An 18,698-nucleotide genomic window follows, 5' to 3' on the forward strand; every position below is an offset into this window, starting at 1 on the left:
GTTACCTTTCAAGTGACTTAAAAATAGTTATTACATCTGAATCAACATTTCTAGCCCTTTGAGGAATATATTCACACTTTTATATATAACAAATATAATCAATTACTCTTTTTTTGTATAACTAACTATTTTTTGGCACACCTTACAAATGAATTCCTCATACACAATCATTTGAGACCATAATATAAGTTCCCAATTATAAAAATATATTTAAAATACCAAGATATAGTTACCAAATATAATAATTATAGATAAAAGCCTAGCCGCGCAAATGCGCGGGTAACACCGCTAGTTCTTCATAACCCAAAAGCAAACTAAGTTCATTGTAATGAGCAAGGGAGATCAAATCATCACAATTTTTGGACACGATTCGATCATGAAACAATTTGCATAGGAGATGTAAATGACCACGTTCATTGCAAAGTTCACAATACGGCAAAGGAAATTCAAATTTTCAGCACTCACATTTAGCCTTTCTTGCAACCAATTAGTTTCTAAATGCTTATGCCTCTTGCAATATATATCTTCTCTATTTGGTGTGTTCATGCAAACATGCACTCCACAAAAGTTGACATGCTCATAAGATATATTTTCATCATGACTAGAGAAAGCATCATTAGTACTATGGATATTCAAGGAGTTCATACTAACAACATTGCAATCATGCTCATCATTTAAAGATTTAGTACCAAGCATTTTAAAGCATTCTTCTTCTAGCACTTGAGCACAATTTTCCTTTCCATCAAACTCACGAAAGATATTAAAAAGACGAAGCGTAAACTTAACTCCATTTTTTTCTTTTATAAACTAAACTAGTGATAAAACAAGAAACAAAAAGATTCGATTACAAGATCTAAAGATATACCTTCAAGCACTCACCTCCCCGGCCACGGCGCCAGAAAAGAGCTTGATGTCTACTGCACAACCTTCTTCTTGTAGACGTTGTTGGGCCTGCAAGTGCACAAGTTTGTAGGACAGTAGCAAATTTCTCTCAAGTGGATGACCTAAGGTTTATCAATCCATAGGAGGCGTAGGATGAAGATGGTCTCTCTCAAACAACCTTGCAACCAAATAACATAGAGTCTCTTGTGTCCCCAACACACCCAATACAATGGTAAATTGTATAGGTGCACTAGTTCGGCGAAGAGATGGTGATACAAGTGCAATATGGATAGTAGATATAGGTTTTTGTAATCTGAAAATATAAAAACAGCAAGGTAACTAATGATAAAAGTGAGCATAAACGGTATTGCAATGGTAGGAAACAAGGCCTAGGGTTCATACTTTCACTAGTGCAAGTTCTCTCAACAATAATAACATAGATAGATCATATAACAAGCCCTCAACATGCAAGAAAGAGTCACTCCAAAGCCACTAATAGCGGAGAAGAAACGTAGAGATTATGGTAGGGTACGAAACCACCTCAAAGTTATTCTTTCGGATCAATCTATTCAAGAGTTCGTACTAGAATAAGACCTTAAGACATAAAGGAACCAAAACCCTAATGTCACCTAGATACTCCATTGTCACCTCAAGTATCCGTGGGCATGATTATACGATATGCGTCACACAATCTCAAATTCATCCAACCAACACAAAGTACTTCAAAGAGTGCCCCATAGTTTCTACCGGAGAGTCAAGAAAATGTGTGCCAACCCCTAAGCATAGGTTCATGAGGGAAACCCGCAAGTTGGTCACCAAAACATACATCAAGTGGCACGTGATATCCCATTGTCACCACAGATAAACACGACAAGACATACATCAAGGGTTCTCAAAGTAAAGACTCAATCCGATAAGATAGCTTCAAGAGGGAAAACTCAATTCATCACAAGAGAGTAGAGGGGGAGAAACATCATAAGATCCAACTATAATAGCAAAGCTCGCGATACATCAAGATCGTGCCATAGAGAGAACACGAGAGAGAGATCAAACACATAGCTACTGGTACATACCCTCAGCCCCGAGGTTGAACTACTCCCTCCTCGTCATGGATAGCGCCGGGATGATGAAGATGGCCACCGGTGAAGGGTTCCCCCTCCGGCAGGGTGCCGGAACGGGCTCCCGAGAGGTTTTTGGTGGCTACAGAGGCTTGCGGCGGCGGAACTCCCGATCTATCTTGATATTTGATGTTTTTAGGGTACATAGGCTTATATAGGAGAAAGAAGTCGGTCGGGAGGTGCTCGAGGGGCCCACGAGACAGGGGGGCGCGCCCAGTAGGGGGGGCGCGCCCCCTATCTCCTAGCCTCCTCGAGGATCTTCTGACGTGAGTTCCAAGTCTCCAGGATGATAATCTTCCAAAAAATCACGCTGCCGAAGGTTTCATTCCGTTTGGACTCCATTTGATATTCCTTTTCTTCAAAATACTGAAACAGGCAATAAAACAGCAATATGGGCTGGGCCTCCGGTTAATAGGTTAGTCCCAAAAGTAATATAAAAGTGTAAAATAAAGCTCATAATCATTCAAAATAGATAATATAATAGCATGAATGCTTCATAAATTATAGATACGTTGGAGACGTATCATCCGACAACCCCGAAGTGACAATAATCGGGATACTCTTCGGTCATGACCGCAGTTTGAGGAGTTCATGTATTCACTAAGTGCTAATGCTTTGGTCCGGTTCTCTATTAAAAGGAGGCCTTAATATCCCTTAGTTTCCACTAGGACCCCGCTGCCACGGTACGGTAGGACAAAAGATGTCATGCAAGTTATTTTCGATAAACATGTATGACTATATTCGGAATACATGCCTACATTACATTGATGAACTGGAGCTAGTTCTGTGTCACCCTATGTTATAACTATTACATGAGGAATCGCATCCGACATAATTATCCATCACTGATCCAATGCCTATGAGCTTTTCACATATTGTGCTTTGCTTATTTACTTTACTGTTGCTACTATTACAATTACTACAAAACTGCTACCGTTACTTTTATCACTGTCACCATTACTATCATACTACTTTGCTACTAAATACTTTGTTGCAGATACAAGTTATCCAGGTGTGGTTGAATTGACAACTCAACTGCTAATACCTGAGAATATTATTTGGCTCCCCTTGTGTCGAATCAATAAATTTGGGTTGAATACTCTACCCTCGAAAACTGTTGTGATCCCCTATACTTATGGGTTATCAAGTCACCAGAGCATGGTATGCACTTTTGACAGAGTAGATACCACTTCTTTCATGGGCCCAAGCAAGAAAATCACCACCACCACTGAAGCGCAGGGGAATGTTGAGGATAGCTGCAGCCTCTGGTGGGATAAAAAAGTTTCTTATCAACTCTTTCCACCATGTCCAATTTCCGGTGTCAATAAGTTAGTCGACAGTAGCAAGAGTTGCACCCCCTGGTACGACCGTGGGGGACAAGGTGGATAGACCCTAGATCCAATGATCATCCCAAATAGAGATGATAGTGCCATCACCCACCCTTTTAATCAGACCTGCTGTGAGCACCTCCTTGCCTGCCACAATAGCTCGCCAGATCGCTGAAGCAGATTGTGGAACAGAAGCTTCCATAAACTCACAATCAGGAAAATAGCGTCCCTTCATGACCCTTGCATACAGAGAGTTGGGATTAGTAATGAACCTCCATCCGTGTTTTCCTAGCAGGGCCAAATTAAACAATTCAAGATCACGAAAACCCATGCCTCCTCAGGCCTTTGGAGATGCGAGTTTGTCCCATGACAACCAATGCAACGATCTGCGATCAAGGGAACCACTCCACCAAAACTTTGCCATGCTGAATGTTGGGATAGCTTGAGCAACTGACTTAATAAGTGTCTCTCTCCCGGCACACACCAGAAGTCTCTCTGCCCAACTGCTACGTCTTGAGCTTGCGTTGGTTTTCCTTGAAGAGGAAAGGGTGATGCAGCAAAGTAGCGTAAGTATTTCCCTTAGTTTTTGAGAACCAAGGTATCAATCCAGTAGGAGCACTACAAAAAAATACACTTCCGTGATGATACATGTTTATCACAGTAGGTCGCGTTTTTTGTGATGCATGTACATCCATAACGATTTTATGACAGAATCAAGATAGTCATACCTGTGCTGTCATCGAAGTGTTCCATGACATTACCAAAATTATCATCACGGAAGTGTCCACTTCCATGACGATAAATTGCACGTCACAGAAGTGCTTTCGTCAAGGGTGCCCAACACGTGGCATCCACCGTAACGGAACGCTGTTAAGTTATCGGGTCGGGTTTTGGATCCTATAACCCGTTAATAGTCCCGACCAATGGGGATCTTCCACGTGTAAAATCATCATTGGCTGGAGTAGACACGTGTCAGCTCCGTGTTGGCACAGGTGTCACTCATCCAATGGGCGAGTGATATGTCCATTTTGCACCATGCTTTTATATCAATATTTATTGCATTATGGGCTGTTGTTACACATTATGTCTCAATACTTATGGCTATTCTTCCTTATTTTACAAGGTTTACCATGAAGAGGGGGGATGCCGGCAGCCGGAATTCTGGCTGGAAAAGGAGCAAATATTGGAAACCTATTCTGCACAGCTCCAAAAGTCCTGAAACTCCACGAAAGTCATTTTTTGATTTAATAAGAATTTTTGAGCGAAGAAAGTACTTGAGGGGGCCCACACCCTGGCCAGGAGGGTGGGGGGCGCGCCCACCCCTACTGGGCGCGCCCCCTGTCTCCTCGCCCCCCTATGGCCCTCCGGTGCCCTTCTTCGGCTATATGAAGGCTTTTACCTTGAAAAAAATCAGAGGCAAGCTTACGAGAAGAAACTCCGCCGCCACGAAGCGGAACCTTGGCGGAACCAATCTAGGGCTCCGGCAGAGCTGCTCTGCCGGGGAAACTTCCCTCTGGGAGGGGGAAATCATCACCATCGTCATCACCAACGATCCTCTCATTGGGAGGGGGTCAATCTCCATCAACATCTTCACCAGCACCATCTCCTCTCAAACCCTAGTTCATCTCTTGTATGCAATCTTGTATCCAAAACCACAAATTGGTACTTGTGGGTTGCTAGTAGTGTTGATTACTCCTTGTATTGATGCTAGTTGGTTTATTTGGTGGATCAGATGTTCAGATTCTTAATGCATATTATTACTCATCTGATTATGAACATGAATATGCTTTGTGAGTAGTTACGTTTGTTCCTGAGCACATGGGTGAAGTCTTGCTATTAGTAGTCATGTGAATTTGGTATTCGTTCGATATTTTGATGAGATGTATCTTGTCTCTCCTCTAGTGGTGTTATGTGAACATCGACTACATGACACTTCACCATTATTTGGGCCTAGAGGAAGGCATTGGGAAGTAATAAGTAGATGATGGGTTGCTAGAGTGACAGAAGCTTAAACCCTAGTTTATGCGTTGCTTCGTAAGGGGCTGATTTGGATCCATATGTCTAATGATGTGGTTAGGTTTACCTTAATACTTCTTTTGTAGTTGCAGATGCTTGCAATAGGGGTTAATAATAAGTGGGATGCTTGTCCAAGTAAGGGCAGTACCCAAGCACTGGTCCAACCACATATCAAATTATCAAAGTACTGAACGCGAATCATATGAGCGTGATGAAAACTAGCTTGACGATAATTCCCATTTGTCCTCGGGAGCTCCTTTATCATTATAAGAAATTGTTTAGCCTTGTCCTTTGCTACAAAAAGGATTAGGCCACCTTGCTGCACCTTATTTACTTTCATTGCTTGTTACTCGTTACAATTTATCTTATCACAAAACTATCTATCACCTACAATTTCAGTGCTTGCAGAGAAAACCTTACTGAAGACCGCTTGTCATTTGCTTCTGCTCCTCGTTGGGTTCGACACTCTTATCGAAAGGACTATGATAGATCCCCTACACTTTTGGATCATCAAGACTCTTTTCTGGCGCCATTGCCGGGGAGTGAAGCGCCTTTGGTGAGTGGAACTTGGTAAGGAAACATTTATATAGTGTGCTGAAATTTTCTGTGACTTGTTACTATGGAAACTAATCCTTTGAGAGGCTTGTTCGGGGTATCTTCACCCCGACCAGTAGAGCAAAGAGTTGCTCCTCAACCTACTGAACCTACTGAAAATATTTACTTTGAGATTCCTTCGGGTATGATAGAGAAACTGCTAGCTAATCCCTTTGAAGGAGATGGAACATTGCATCCCAATTTTCACCTTATCTTTGTGGATGAAGTTTGTGGATTATTTAAGATTGCAGGTATTCCCGATGATGTTGTCAAAAGGAAGTTCTTCCCTTTATCTTTGAAGGGATATGCATTGACATGGTATAGGCTATGTGATAATACAGGATCTTATAATTATAAACGATTGAAGTTGGAATTTCACCAGAAGTTCTATCCTATGCATCTTGTTCATCGTGATCGTAATTACATATATAATTTATGGCCTCGCGAAGAATAAAGCATCGCTCAAGCTTGGGGGAGGCTTAAGTCAATTTTATATTCATGCCCCAATCATGAGCTCTCCTGAGAAATGATTATTCAAAAAATTTATGCTCGGCTTTCTCTCAATGATCGCACCATGCTCGATACTTCCTGTGCTGGTTCTTATATGCTGAAGACTATTGAATTCAAATGGGACTTATTGAAAAGAATTAAACACAACTCTGAAGATTGGGGTTCCAACGATGGTAAGGAGGCAGGTATAACACCTAAGTTTGATTGTGTTAAATCTTTTATGGATACCAATGTTTTCGTGGATTTAGCGCTAAGTATGGACTTGACTCTGAGATAGTAGCTTCTTTTTGTGAATCTTTTGCTACTCACGTTGATCTCCCTAAGGAGAAGTGGTTTAAATATAATCCTCCCATTGAAGTAAAAGTAGTTGCACCCATTACAGTTGAAGAAAAGGCTATCACTTATAATGATCCTATTGTTCCTACTACTTATGTTGAGAAACCTCCTTTTCCTGTTAGAATGAAGGATCATGCTAAAACTTCAATTGTTGTTCATAAGAGTAATACTAGAACTTATACACCTCCTGAGCAAATCAAAGTTGAACCTAGTATTGCTATGGTTAAAGATCTCTTGGATGATAATTTAGATGGGCATGTTATTTACTTCTGTGTGAAGGCTGCTAATATTGTTAGACCAGATGCTAAGATACATAGACCTGTTGTAGGCATGCCTGTTATTTCTGTTAAAATAGGAGATCATTGTTATCATGGCTTATGTGATATGGGTGCTAGCGCTAGTGCAATACCTCATTCCTTATATGAAGAAATTATGCATGATATCGCACCCGCTGAAATAGAAGATATTGATGTTACTATTAAGCTTGCTAATACAGATACCATTGAACCAGTTGGGATTGTTAGAGATGTTGAAGTCTTGTGTGGGAAAGTTAAATAGCCTGCTGATTTCCTTGTTCTTGGTTCCCCACAAGATGATTTTTGTCCCATTATATTTGGTAGACCCTTCTTGAATACTGTTAAAGCTAAGATTGATTGTGAAAAGGATGTTGTTACAATTGGCTTGGGGGATATGAAACATGATTTTAATTTTGCTAAATTTCGTAGACAACCCCGTGGTAAAGAATTGCCTAGTAAAGATGAAATAACTGGTCTTGCTTCTATTGTCATGCCTCCTACTGATCCGTTAGAACAATATTTGCTAGACCATGAAAATGATATGTTTATGAATGAAAGAAAGGAAATAGATGAAGTGGTCCTTCAACAGGAACCTATGCTGAAACACAACTTACCTGTTGAAATCCTAGGGGATCCCCCTCCACCCAAGGGTGATCCCGTGTTTGAACTCAAACCATAACCTGATAATCTTAAGTACGCTTATCTTAATGAAAAGAAAATATATCTTGTTATTATTAGTGCTAACCTTTCAGAGCAAGAAGAAGCCAGACTATTGAAAACTCTGAAGAAGCACCGTGCTACTGTTGGATATACTCTGGATGGTCTTAAGGGCATTAGTCCGACTCTATGCCAACACAAAATAAATTTGGAGAAAGACTCCAAACCAGTTAGAGATCCTCAACGAAGGTTAAATCCTAAGATGAAAGAAGTTGTAAGAAAGGAGATACTAAAGCTCCTTGAGGCAGGTATAATTTATCCCGTTGCTGATAGTGATTGGGTAAGCCCTGTCCATTGTGTTCCTAAAAAGGGAGGTATTACTGTCGTTCCTAATGATAAAGAAGAATTGATCCCACAAAGAATTATTACAGGTTATAGGATGGTAACTGATTTCCGTAAATTAAATAAAGCTACTAAGAAAGATCATTACCCTTTACCTTTTATTGATCAAATGCTAGAAAGACTATCCAAACACACACATTTCTGCTTTCTAGATGGTTATTCTGGTTTCTCTCAAATACCTATGTTGAAAAGGATCAATCAAAAACTACTTTTACTTGCCCTTTTGGTACTTTTGCTTATAGACGTATGCCTTTTGGTTTATGTAATGCACCTGCTACCTTTCAAAGATGCATGATGGCTATATTCTCTGACTTTTGTGAAAAGATTTGTGAGGTATTCATGGATGATTTCTCCGTTTATGGGTCCTCTTTTGATGATTGCTTGAGCAACCTTGATCGAGTTTTGCAGAGATGTGAAGACACTAGTCTCGTGTTGAATTTGGAAAAGTGCCACTTTATGGTTAATGAAGGCATTGTCTTGGGGCATAAGATTTCCGAGAGAGGTATTGAAGTTGATAAAGCTAAAGTTGATGCTATCAAAAATATGCCATGTCCCAATGACATAAAAGGTATAAGAAGTTTCCTTGGTCATGCCAGGTTTTATAGGAGGTTCATTAAGGACTTTTCTAAAATCTCTAGGCCTCTGACTAATTTATTACAAAAACATATCCCTTTTGTCTTTGATGATGATTGTGTAGAAGCATTTGAAATACTTAAGAAAGCTTTGATCACTGCACCTATTGTTCAGCCACCTGATTGGAATTTACCTTTTGAAATTATGTGTGATGCTAGTGATTATGTTGTAGGTGCTATTCTAGGGCAAAGAGTCGATAAGAAATTGTATGTTATCCAGTATGCTAGTAAAACTCTTGATACTGCCCAGACAAATTATGCTACTACTAAAAAAGAGTTCTTAGCAGTTGTGTTTGCATGTGATAAGTTTAGACCTTATATTGTTGATTCCAAAGTTACTATTCACACTGATCATGCTGCTATTAAATATCTTATGGAAAAGAAAGATGCTAAGCCTAGACTCATTAGATGGGTTCTCTTACTCCAAGAATTTTATTTGCATATTATTGATAGAAAGGGAGCTGAGAACCCCGTTGCAGACAACTTGTCTAGGTTAGAGAATGTTCTTGATGACCCACTACCTATTGATGATAGCTTTCCTGATGAACAATTAGCGGTCATTAATGCTTCTCGTACTGCTCCTTAGTATGTTGATTATGATAATTACATTGTTGCTAAATTTATACCACCTGGTTTCACATACCAGCAAAAGAAAATTTTCATTTATGATTTTAGACATTACTTCTGGGATGACCCACACCTATATAAAGACAGAGTAGATGGTGTTACTAGACGTTGTGTACCTGAGCATGAACAAGAACAGATCCTACGCAAGTGTCATTCTGAATCATATGGAGGACACCATGCTGGAGATAGAACTGCACATAAGGTATTGCAATCTGGTTTTTATTGGCCTACTCTCTTCAAAGATGCTCGTAAGTTTGTCTTATCTTGTGATGAATGTCAAAGAATTGGTAATATTAGTAGACGTCAAGAAATGCCTATGAATTATTCTCTTATTATTGAACCGTTTGATGTTTGGGGCTTTGATTATATGGGACCTTTTCCTGCCTCTAATGGCTATACACATATTTTAGTTGTTGTTGATTACGTTACTAAGTGGGTAGAAGCTATTCCAACTAGTAGTGTTGATCATAACACTTCTATTAAAATGCTTAAAGAAGTTATTTTTCCGAGGTTTGGAGTCCCTAGATATCTTATGACTGATGGTGTTTCACATTTTATTCATGGTGCTTTCCGTAAGATGCTTGCTAAGTATGATGTTAATCATAGAATCGCATCTCCTTATCACCGGCAGTCCAGTGGTCAAGTGGAGTTGAGCAATAGAGAGCTCAAATTAATTTTGCAAAAGATTGTGAATAGATCTAGAAAGAACTGGTCCAAAAAACTTGATGATGCATTAGGGGCCTATAGAACTGCATATAAAAATCCTATGGGTATGTTTCCGTATAAGATGGTTTATGGAAAAGCATGTCACTTACCTCTTGAACTTGAACATAAAGCATATTGGGCTATTAAAGAGCTCAATTATGACTTCAAACTTGCCAGTGAGAAGAGGTTATTTGATATTAGCTCACTTGATGAATGGAGAACCCAAGCCTATGAGAATGCCAAGTTGTTCAAAGAAAAAGTCAAACGCTGGCATGACAAAAGGATACAAAAGCGAGAATTCAACGTAGGTGATTATGTTTTATTATTCAACTCTCGTTTAAGATTTTTTTGCAGGAAAACTTCTCTCTAAATGGGAAGGTCCTTATGTTATCGAGGAGGTCTATCATTCCGGTGCCATAAAAATCAACAACTTCAAAGGCACAAGTCCGGGGGTGGTGAACGGTCAAAGAATTAAACATTATATCTCAGGTAATCCTATCAATGTTGAAACTAATATTATTGAGACCGTAACCCCGGAGGAATACATAATGGACACTTTCCAGAATGTTCCAGACTCTAAAAAGGAATAGGTATGTGGTACGGTAAGTAAACCGACTCCAAAACAATTCTAATAGCAATTTTTATCCATTTTGGAATATTTAAGAATTTTGGAAAGAAAGAAGTATTTCGGGAAGGACATGAGACCTCCACGAGAGTGGAGTGCGCGCCCACCCTTACTAGGCGCGCCCCCTGTCTCGTGGCCACCTCGTGTGCCTCCTGAACTCTGTTTTCTTGCATGTTACATATTTTGGTCGGTAAAAATTCATTATATAATCTCTCGAAGGTTTTGACCACCGTATCACGCAAATATCCTCTGTTTTCGTTTTGAGCTGTTTTTCTAACAGATCTAGAGCACCATGACGTCTCCAAGCGCTCCCAAGGACAAGTTTTTTGAGAAGGTTATCAACCCCTATCTCACAGAGGTACTGCAACACCCTCAAATCATTGAGATGCATGAGGGGGTGCTGCACATCCGCAATGTGGAGGGACCAAGGCGTACCGGAAGCGTGGAGACAAAGCTTGAAATCATGGAGCAACAAGTTTTCAAGTGCCAAGGGATGGTGGAGTGTGGACTCAACGCCAACCAGATGATGATCACGGAGTTCACCAACAACCACAAGATGGATGCCAAGATCATTGGGGAGACCATCTTTAAGCTTCAAGAGAAAATCGAGCACCTCCAAGCCCAGATTTATGACCTGCAAAACCAAAACTGTGAGTATGAATATAGATTCAAGAGGATGAGTTTGGCTGCAGATTTGAGGATCCCAGAGACTTGATCATCCTTCTATGATGGTGAGCCTATGCCTTGGAAGATGGACGACAAGCCTACATCATCAACAACTCCTACTTCACCACCTCCGAGGACATAATCACATGGGTATGGGCACTCCCCTTGGCAACTGCTAAGCTTGGGAGAGGTGCCCCGGTATCGTATAACCATCACACCCCTATCTTTACCGTTTTATTTTGTTTGATCCTTTAGTAGTATCTTGATCTAGTAGATTAAAGTTTCAATATCAAGTAGTTTTTGAGTTTTGCTTTGCGGTCTCTTTATGTAATCGAGTCCATGAGCTATCTATAATAAAGATTAGTGTTGAGTCAAGGGCTTTGCTATCCTGCTATGATCTTGAAGAAATAGAAAGAATAAAAAGAATAAAAGAGTTTGTATTGATCTTATGGATAGTAACAACTTCACACATAGAAAGTATGAGGCATAAAAATTGTTGAGAGTTGACAAATGTAGTTTTGGTCATCGTTGCAATTAATAGGAAGTAATAAGGAAAGAGAGGTTTTCACATGCAAATATACTATCTTGGACATCTTTTATGATTGTGAGCACTCATTAAGTATGACATGATAAAAGAGTTGATATTGGACAAGGAAGACAACGTAATGGTTTATGTTTTCTCACATCTCAGTTAAAGTATATTGTCATTGATCTTCCCAACATGTTGAGCTTGCCTTTGCCCTCGTGCTAGCCAAATTCCTTGCACCAAGTAGAGATACTACTTGTGCTTCCAAATATCCTTATACCCAGTTTTTGCCATGAGAGTCCACCATACCTACCTATGGATTGAGTAAGATCCTTCAAGTAAGTTGTCATGTTGCAAGCAATAAAAATTTCTCTCTAAATATGTATGACTTATTACTGCAGAGAAAATAAGCTTTATACAATCTTGTTATGGAAGCAATAAAAGCGACGGACTGCATAATAAAGGTCCATATACAAGTGGCAATATAAAGTGACGTTCTTTTGCATTAAGATTTTGTGCATCCAACCCTAAAAGCACATGACAACCTCTGCTTCCCTCTACGAAGGGCCTATCTTTTACTTTATGTTTTTACTTTATGCTTGAGTCAAGGTGATCTCCACCTTTCCCTTTTTCATTTTACCCTTTGTCAAGCTCCTCGTGTTTGAAAGATCTTGATATATATATATATATCCAATTGGATGTAAGTTACTATGAATTGTTATTGTTGACATCACCCAAAGGTGAATACATTGGGAGGCAACACAATAAGCCCCTATCTTTCTCAGTGTCCGGTTGAAACTCCATAACCACAAGTATTGCGTGAGTGTTAGCAATTGTAGAAGACTATATGATAGTTGAGTATGTGGACTTGCTGAAAAGCTCTATTCTTGACTCTTTCTGATGTTATGATAAATTGCAATTGCTTCAATGACTGAGATTATAGTTTGTTAGTTCACAATGAAGTTTCTTAACCATACTTGACATTGTGAATTGATTGCTACTTGAATATAAGAAATCATAGGACAAAATCTATATATGTTGCTGTTATAAGAATGATCATGATGCCCTCATGTCTGTATTTTATTATCATCGACACCTCTATCTCTAAACATGTGGGCATATTTTTCGATTTCGGCTTCCGCTTGAGGACAAGCGAGGTCTAAGCTAGGGGGAGTTGAAACGTCCATTTTGCATCATGCTTTTATATCGATATTTATTGCATTATGGGCTGTTATTACACATTATGTATCAATACTTATGGCTATTCTTCCTTATTTTACAAGGTTTACCATGAAGAGGGGGGATGCCGGCAGCTGGAATTCTGGCTGGAAAAGGAGCGAATATTGGAAACCTATTCTACACAACTCCAAAAGTCCGGAAACTCCACGGAAGTCATTTTTGGATTTAATAAGAATTTTTGAGAGAAGAAAGTACTTGAGGGGGCCACACCCTGGCCAGGAGGGTGGGGGGCGCGCCCACCCCTACTGGGCGCGCCCCCTGTCTCCTGGGCCCCTTGGTGGCTCTCTGGTGCCCATCTTCTGCTATATGAAGGCTTTTACCCTGAAAAAAATTAGAGGCAAGCTTACGGGACGAAACTCTGCCGCCACAAAGCGGAACCTTGGCGGAACTAATCTAGGGCTCCGGTAGAGCTGTTCTGCCAGGGAAACTTCCCTCCGGGAGGGGGAAATCATCACCATCGTCATCACCAATGATCCTCTCATCAGGAGGGGGTTAATCTCCATCAACATCTTCACCAGCACCATCTCCTCTCAAACGCTAGTTCATCTCTTGTATGCAATCTTCTATCCAAAACCACAAATTGGTACATGTGGGTTGCTAGTAGTGTTGATTACTCCTTGTAGTTGATGCTAGTTGGTTTATTTGGTGGAAGATCATATGTTCAGATCCTTAATGCATATTATTACTCCTCTGATTATGAACATGAATATGATTTGTGAATAGTTATGTTTGTTACTGAGGACATGGGTGAAGTCTTGCTATTAGTAGTCATGTGAATTTGGTATTCGTTCGATATTTTGATGAGATGTATGTTGTCTCTCCTCTAGTGGTGTTATGTGAACGTCGACTACATGACACTTCACCATTATTTGGGCCTAGAGGAAGGCATTGGGAAGTAATAAGTAGATGATGGGTTGCTAGAGTGACAGAAGCTTAAACCCTAGTTTATGCGTTGCTTCGTAAGGGGCTGATTTGGATCCATATGTCTAATGTTGTGGTTAGGTTTACCTTAATACTTCTTTTGTAGTTGCGGATGCTTGCAAGGGGTTAATCATAAGTGGAATGATTGCCCAAGTAAGGGTAGTACCCAAGCACCGGTCCACCCACATATCAATCTATCAAAGTATCGAACGTGAATCATATGAGCGTGATGAAAACTAACTTGACGATAATTCCCATGTGTCCTCGGGACCTCCTTTATCATTATAAGAAAGTTTCCAGGCTTATTTACTTTCATTGCTTGTTACTCGTTACAATTTATCTTATCACAAAACTATCTATCACCTACAATTTCAGTGCTTGCAGAGAAAACCTTTCTGAAGACCGCTTGTCATTTCCTTCTACTCCTCGTTGGGTTCGACACTCTGACTTATCGAAAGGACTAGATAGATCCCCTACACTTGTGGGTCACCAGCGAGACGCGCCTATGATATGTTGACACGTGGACCGGCCCATCAAGTTTAAATGGGCCGGCCCAACTAAAGACCCACAAGATTTTGCGGCCATAATGGGCCGGCCCAGCTAAAGGCCCATGAGATTTTGCGGACCATAATGGGCCGGCCTAGCTAAAGGCCCACAAGATTTTGCGGGCCATAATGGGCTGGCCCAGGTAAAGGCCCACAAGATTTTTGTGTGCCATAATGGGTCGGCCCAGGTAAAGGCCCACAATATTCTTGCGGATCATAATGGGCCGACCCAGCTAAAGTCCCACGAGATTTCGCCAACATTAATGGGCCAGCCCAGCTGTAGGCCCACAAGATTTTGAGGACCCTAGTAGGTCAGCCCATTAAGTGGCTGCCATGTTTTGGGCCAAATGTCGGCCCATATTTGATCCGGTCCATTAATAGCCTGCCACGTTCCGGGCCTAATAATGGCCCATATGAGATCCGGCCCGTTAAAAGCCTACCACGTTCTGGGCCAAATTATGACCCAGATCAGGTCTGGCCCTTTAAGAGGCTTTGGGCTAAATTATGGCCCATATCAAATTCGGCCCGTCAACTGGACACTATGCTTTTGGGCCCACTTGCTAAAGGCCCATTTAGTAATTCGGCCTGATATTAGTTTCCGCCTTTTAAGGGCCTCTTTAACATTTCGGCCCTATATTAATTTCGACATGTTAAAAGCCTGTCATATAGTTGGGCCTAACTACGGCCCGGTTCGCATCCGGCCTGCTCGCAGCCGATATCTGATTGGTCCAAACAAGGACCGAGACAATCTTGGCTCGTTAAAAGCCTGTGATTTGATTCGCACAATCATGGGCCGGGGTCCATTTCGGGCTGCTGCCGACCCGTGAGCTGTTCGGCATGTTTCAGGCCCAACCTAGTTCTCAGCCTCCTAAAACCCCATTGAGTTTTCTTGCGAAAAGAGGGTCGGGGGTTACTTGGCCTATTAAAGTCCCAAATCTACTAGTGGGCCAGTTTACTTTTGGCCCTTTAACGTACCAAGACGACGGGGCCCATGATGGGGATCATACATTGTGATTGCATGACAGCCTGATTATGTACCGTAATTTTATGGTTTGGCCGGTTTACTGCGAAGACAGGATATATATACAGTAAAATAACTGCAGCATCGTGAATAAGAAAAAACCTAGACTATACAATAAAGAAATTACGGCATATTACATCCACTAGGCATCAAAGTTCACCACTATGATAATAAAGCACAAGCAGACAGCAGATTACATACACTGGGCATCAAAGATCGCCACCAGTGCAAATAAACATGCCAACAAAATAATATACAAAACCGACAGCACTTTAATAGAGTTCAAGAAAGGTTAGCCCTGCTGGGGAGCTGCAGCACAAGCAGCTGAGCAAGCTGATGAGACTGCGCTTGTTCAACACTTATGTCTTGCTCACTCTGAAAGATAAACAAGCAGACAGATGACAAGTTTTGCACATAAAAGTATCAGTGCTGACAATTCATCACATTTCTTACTGACGAATAAAGTGACACAGTTTAAAATTGCATTAACACAATATGGTATTGTTCAGGTCAAGACATGGCAGGAAATGACATTGTGAAGGAGTTGGCAGCTTCACGACACCACTGGATTACAGATCAAGAACTCATAAGTATCAATGGTTAGTGTGCTATCAATTTATCCCATTTCAGATTGACAAATAAAGAGAAGGTTTAAATAATAGTAGAATGATATGACATTGTTCATAGTTAAGACATTGCAGAATATGACATTGTGCTGTAGTGGGTAGGTTCACCACACCACTGGATTACGGATGAAGAATAGAAGCATACATGCAATGCAAAATAAGATCACTTGCTATGTATAGTTTAATTTACATAGTATGAAGAAGGAACTTGGTTGTACAACTAAAAACTTAAATTGAGAAGGACAAACTTTTGTTTATGAACTACTTAATAAACTTTAAACATGCAATTTGATGCAAACACCAAAAATAAATAGCTGTTGCAGTCATGCCTAACCAAATATACACAACAAAGTTTGAAGGCTTGAGAAGGACAAACTTACATTATTGGTGAAGACAGGCTCTATAAAGCCCTTGTCCATGCTGATGGGGGGCAATTCAAGAAGTTTACCACATGATCTTCTTCATAAGCATTGCCTTTATTCTACATTTTGGTAAGAGTAAATATAGATGTGATAATATACGAAAAATGGAGAATATTTAAGATAAGATGAAGAGTGATGCTACATAACCAAGTAGCTATAAATGTAAGTGCAGCGATACAGGAAAAAGGTACACCCAAGAGCAATGCACAGCTAAACTTCTTCAGTACCAACCTTATGGTAAGAGTAGATATAGATATGGTGTGTAGACAATGGACGGCAAAGGAAAATAAGTTGTAGAGTAATGGTACATGAACAACTACCAGTCAATATAAGTACATTGATAAAGGACAACATGTACTTACAAGAACAATGCAGAGCTAAAAAATTCAATGGCATTGGATATATTCTACACTAATGTAACCATTCATACAGATCAGATAATTTGGAGTGAACAATTGATAAGCAAGCTATTATGCATACTGCTGTCACATAATGAACCAGGTATGTATGCAAGTATAGTGATACAGGACAACAGGTACTAATAAGAGCAAAGCAGCGGGCAGCATATTTGCGATATCATGTCGTTCTTTTCAAACCGGAATTCTTCTTCGAGCAGATTTCCTGCAAAAAAGATCCGTAAGGCACATGCGGAAAAGTAGAAGTTCAAATTGTCATGTGATTTCATAGACAGTAGCTCATCCCGGGAACGAGACCAGTGCATAACAAGGTTTTTCCATTCAATGTCTTCTAAATTTAGCACATGAGACATCACCGGAAATTCGTTTATAGACTTGCCATCAAAGTGTGATTTCCTCAGGTAACACCGATACTGCTGCAATGCTTCCTTGAAAAGCACAAGCAAGCTTTGCTCGTCATGACTATCCAGATTGACCCTCGCCTAGTTACAACAATGTAATGTAGATCATTGATGTGTTCAATCATCAGAAAACAGGAAAATAATAACCATGGATAATAGCACTTACACGTAAGTTGGACACAAAGATGTGAAAATGGTGTTTGTCTTCACTATAATCTTCCCATGATGGGAATATATGCACGTAGTCCCTAACAACATTGAAAGCATTGTCTTTTAAACTAGGAACAAATGGAATGGGGTTCCAATCTGCAGGAATTGGCCATCTCTGTAGTTGGGATAGGTCTTCGGCCAGTGAAGTTGCTGTACTTTTTGCTCGAGTGGGATTTTTCTATGGTACGGCTGGTGCTATGGCAAATGAAATCGGTATACCTTTTGCTGGAGTGCAGGTCCTGTGTGGTGGGGCTAGTGGTGTGGCCAGTGAAGTATGGGTACAGTCTATTGGAGTCGGTCCTACATTTTGTGTCACTGGTTGTACAACTAATATAAGTGGGGTGTTGTCTGATTTCTCCGGCACCACCACGTTTTTCAAGGACTTTGCTGGTGCTCCTTCAGGTTCGGCAATCACCCTCTCACTTTTTGATGTCTGATGCACAAGAACAACATTTGAGTGGAAAAACATGGTATGATGACAAATGGAATATGTATTGATAATGGATGGGCATGGCATATCGACATATATGATGAGTAAACTAAGCAGATGGCAGTGCAACAAAGTAGAAGAAATGCAAGACAACATATGCAAGATACACGCAATCAATAAAACCTTGCCAAATTAGAACAGGCACCTTGATGGGTGAACAGGACATGCCATTTGCCTTTGACTCCTCGAGGTTAGAATAGTCATTAGGATCATATTCTGAACAAGAATCAACAGGTGGGGAGTGTATGAGTTTCATTGCATCCAGAATGGCACTCAATGCCTTGGTGCCAATTTTGTAAGTCATTGCAGTGTTTAGCTTCAAGAGTGGACTGCTGCTATTGCGACACAAAGCAGCTACACAGATCATAGTGTAGATATAACGGGGAAAACCGTAAGCATCGGAGTAAAATTAGCAAAGTGGAACTTGCTGGAATATATGTGCTAGTACTGCCGGTGCAGCTAGAAAGGCTTCGGATACCAGTTCTCT

Source organism: Triticum aestivum, chromosome 6B, assembly GCF_018294505.1.
Source record: "Triticum aestivum cultivar Chinese Spring chromosome 6B, IWGSC CS RefSeq v2.1, whole genome shotgun sequence".
In the NCBI taxonomy this organism is placed as follows: Eukaryota; Viridiplantae; Streptophyta; class Magnoliopsida; order Poales; family Poaceae; genus Triticum; species Triticum aestivum.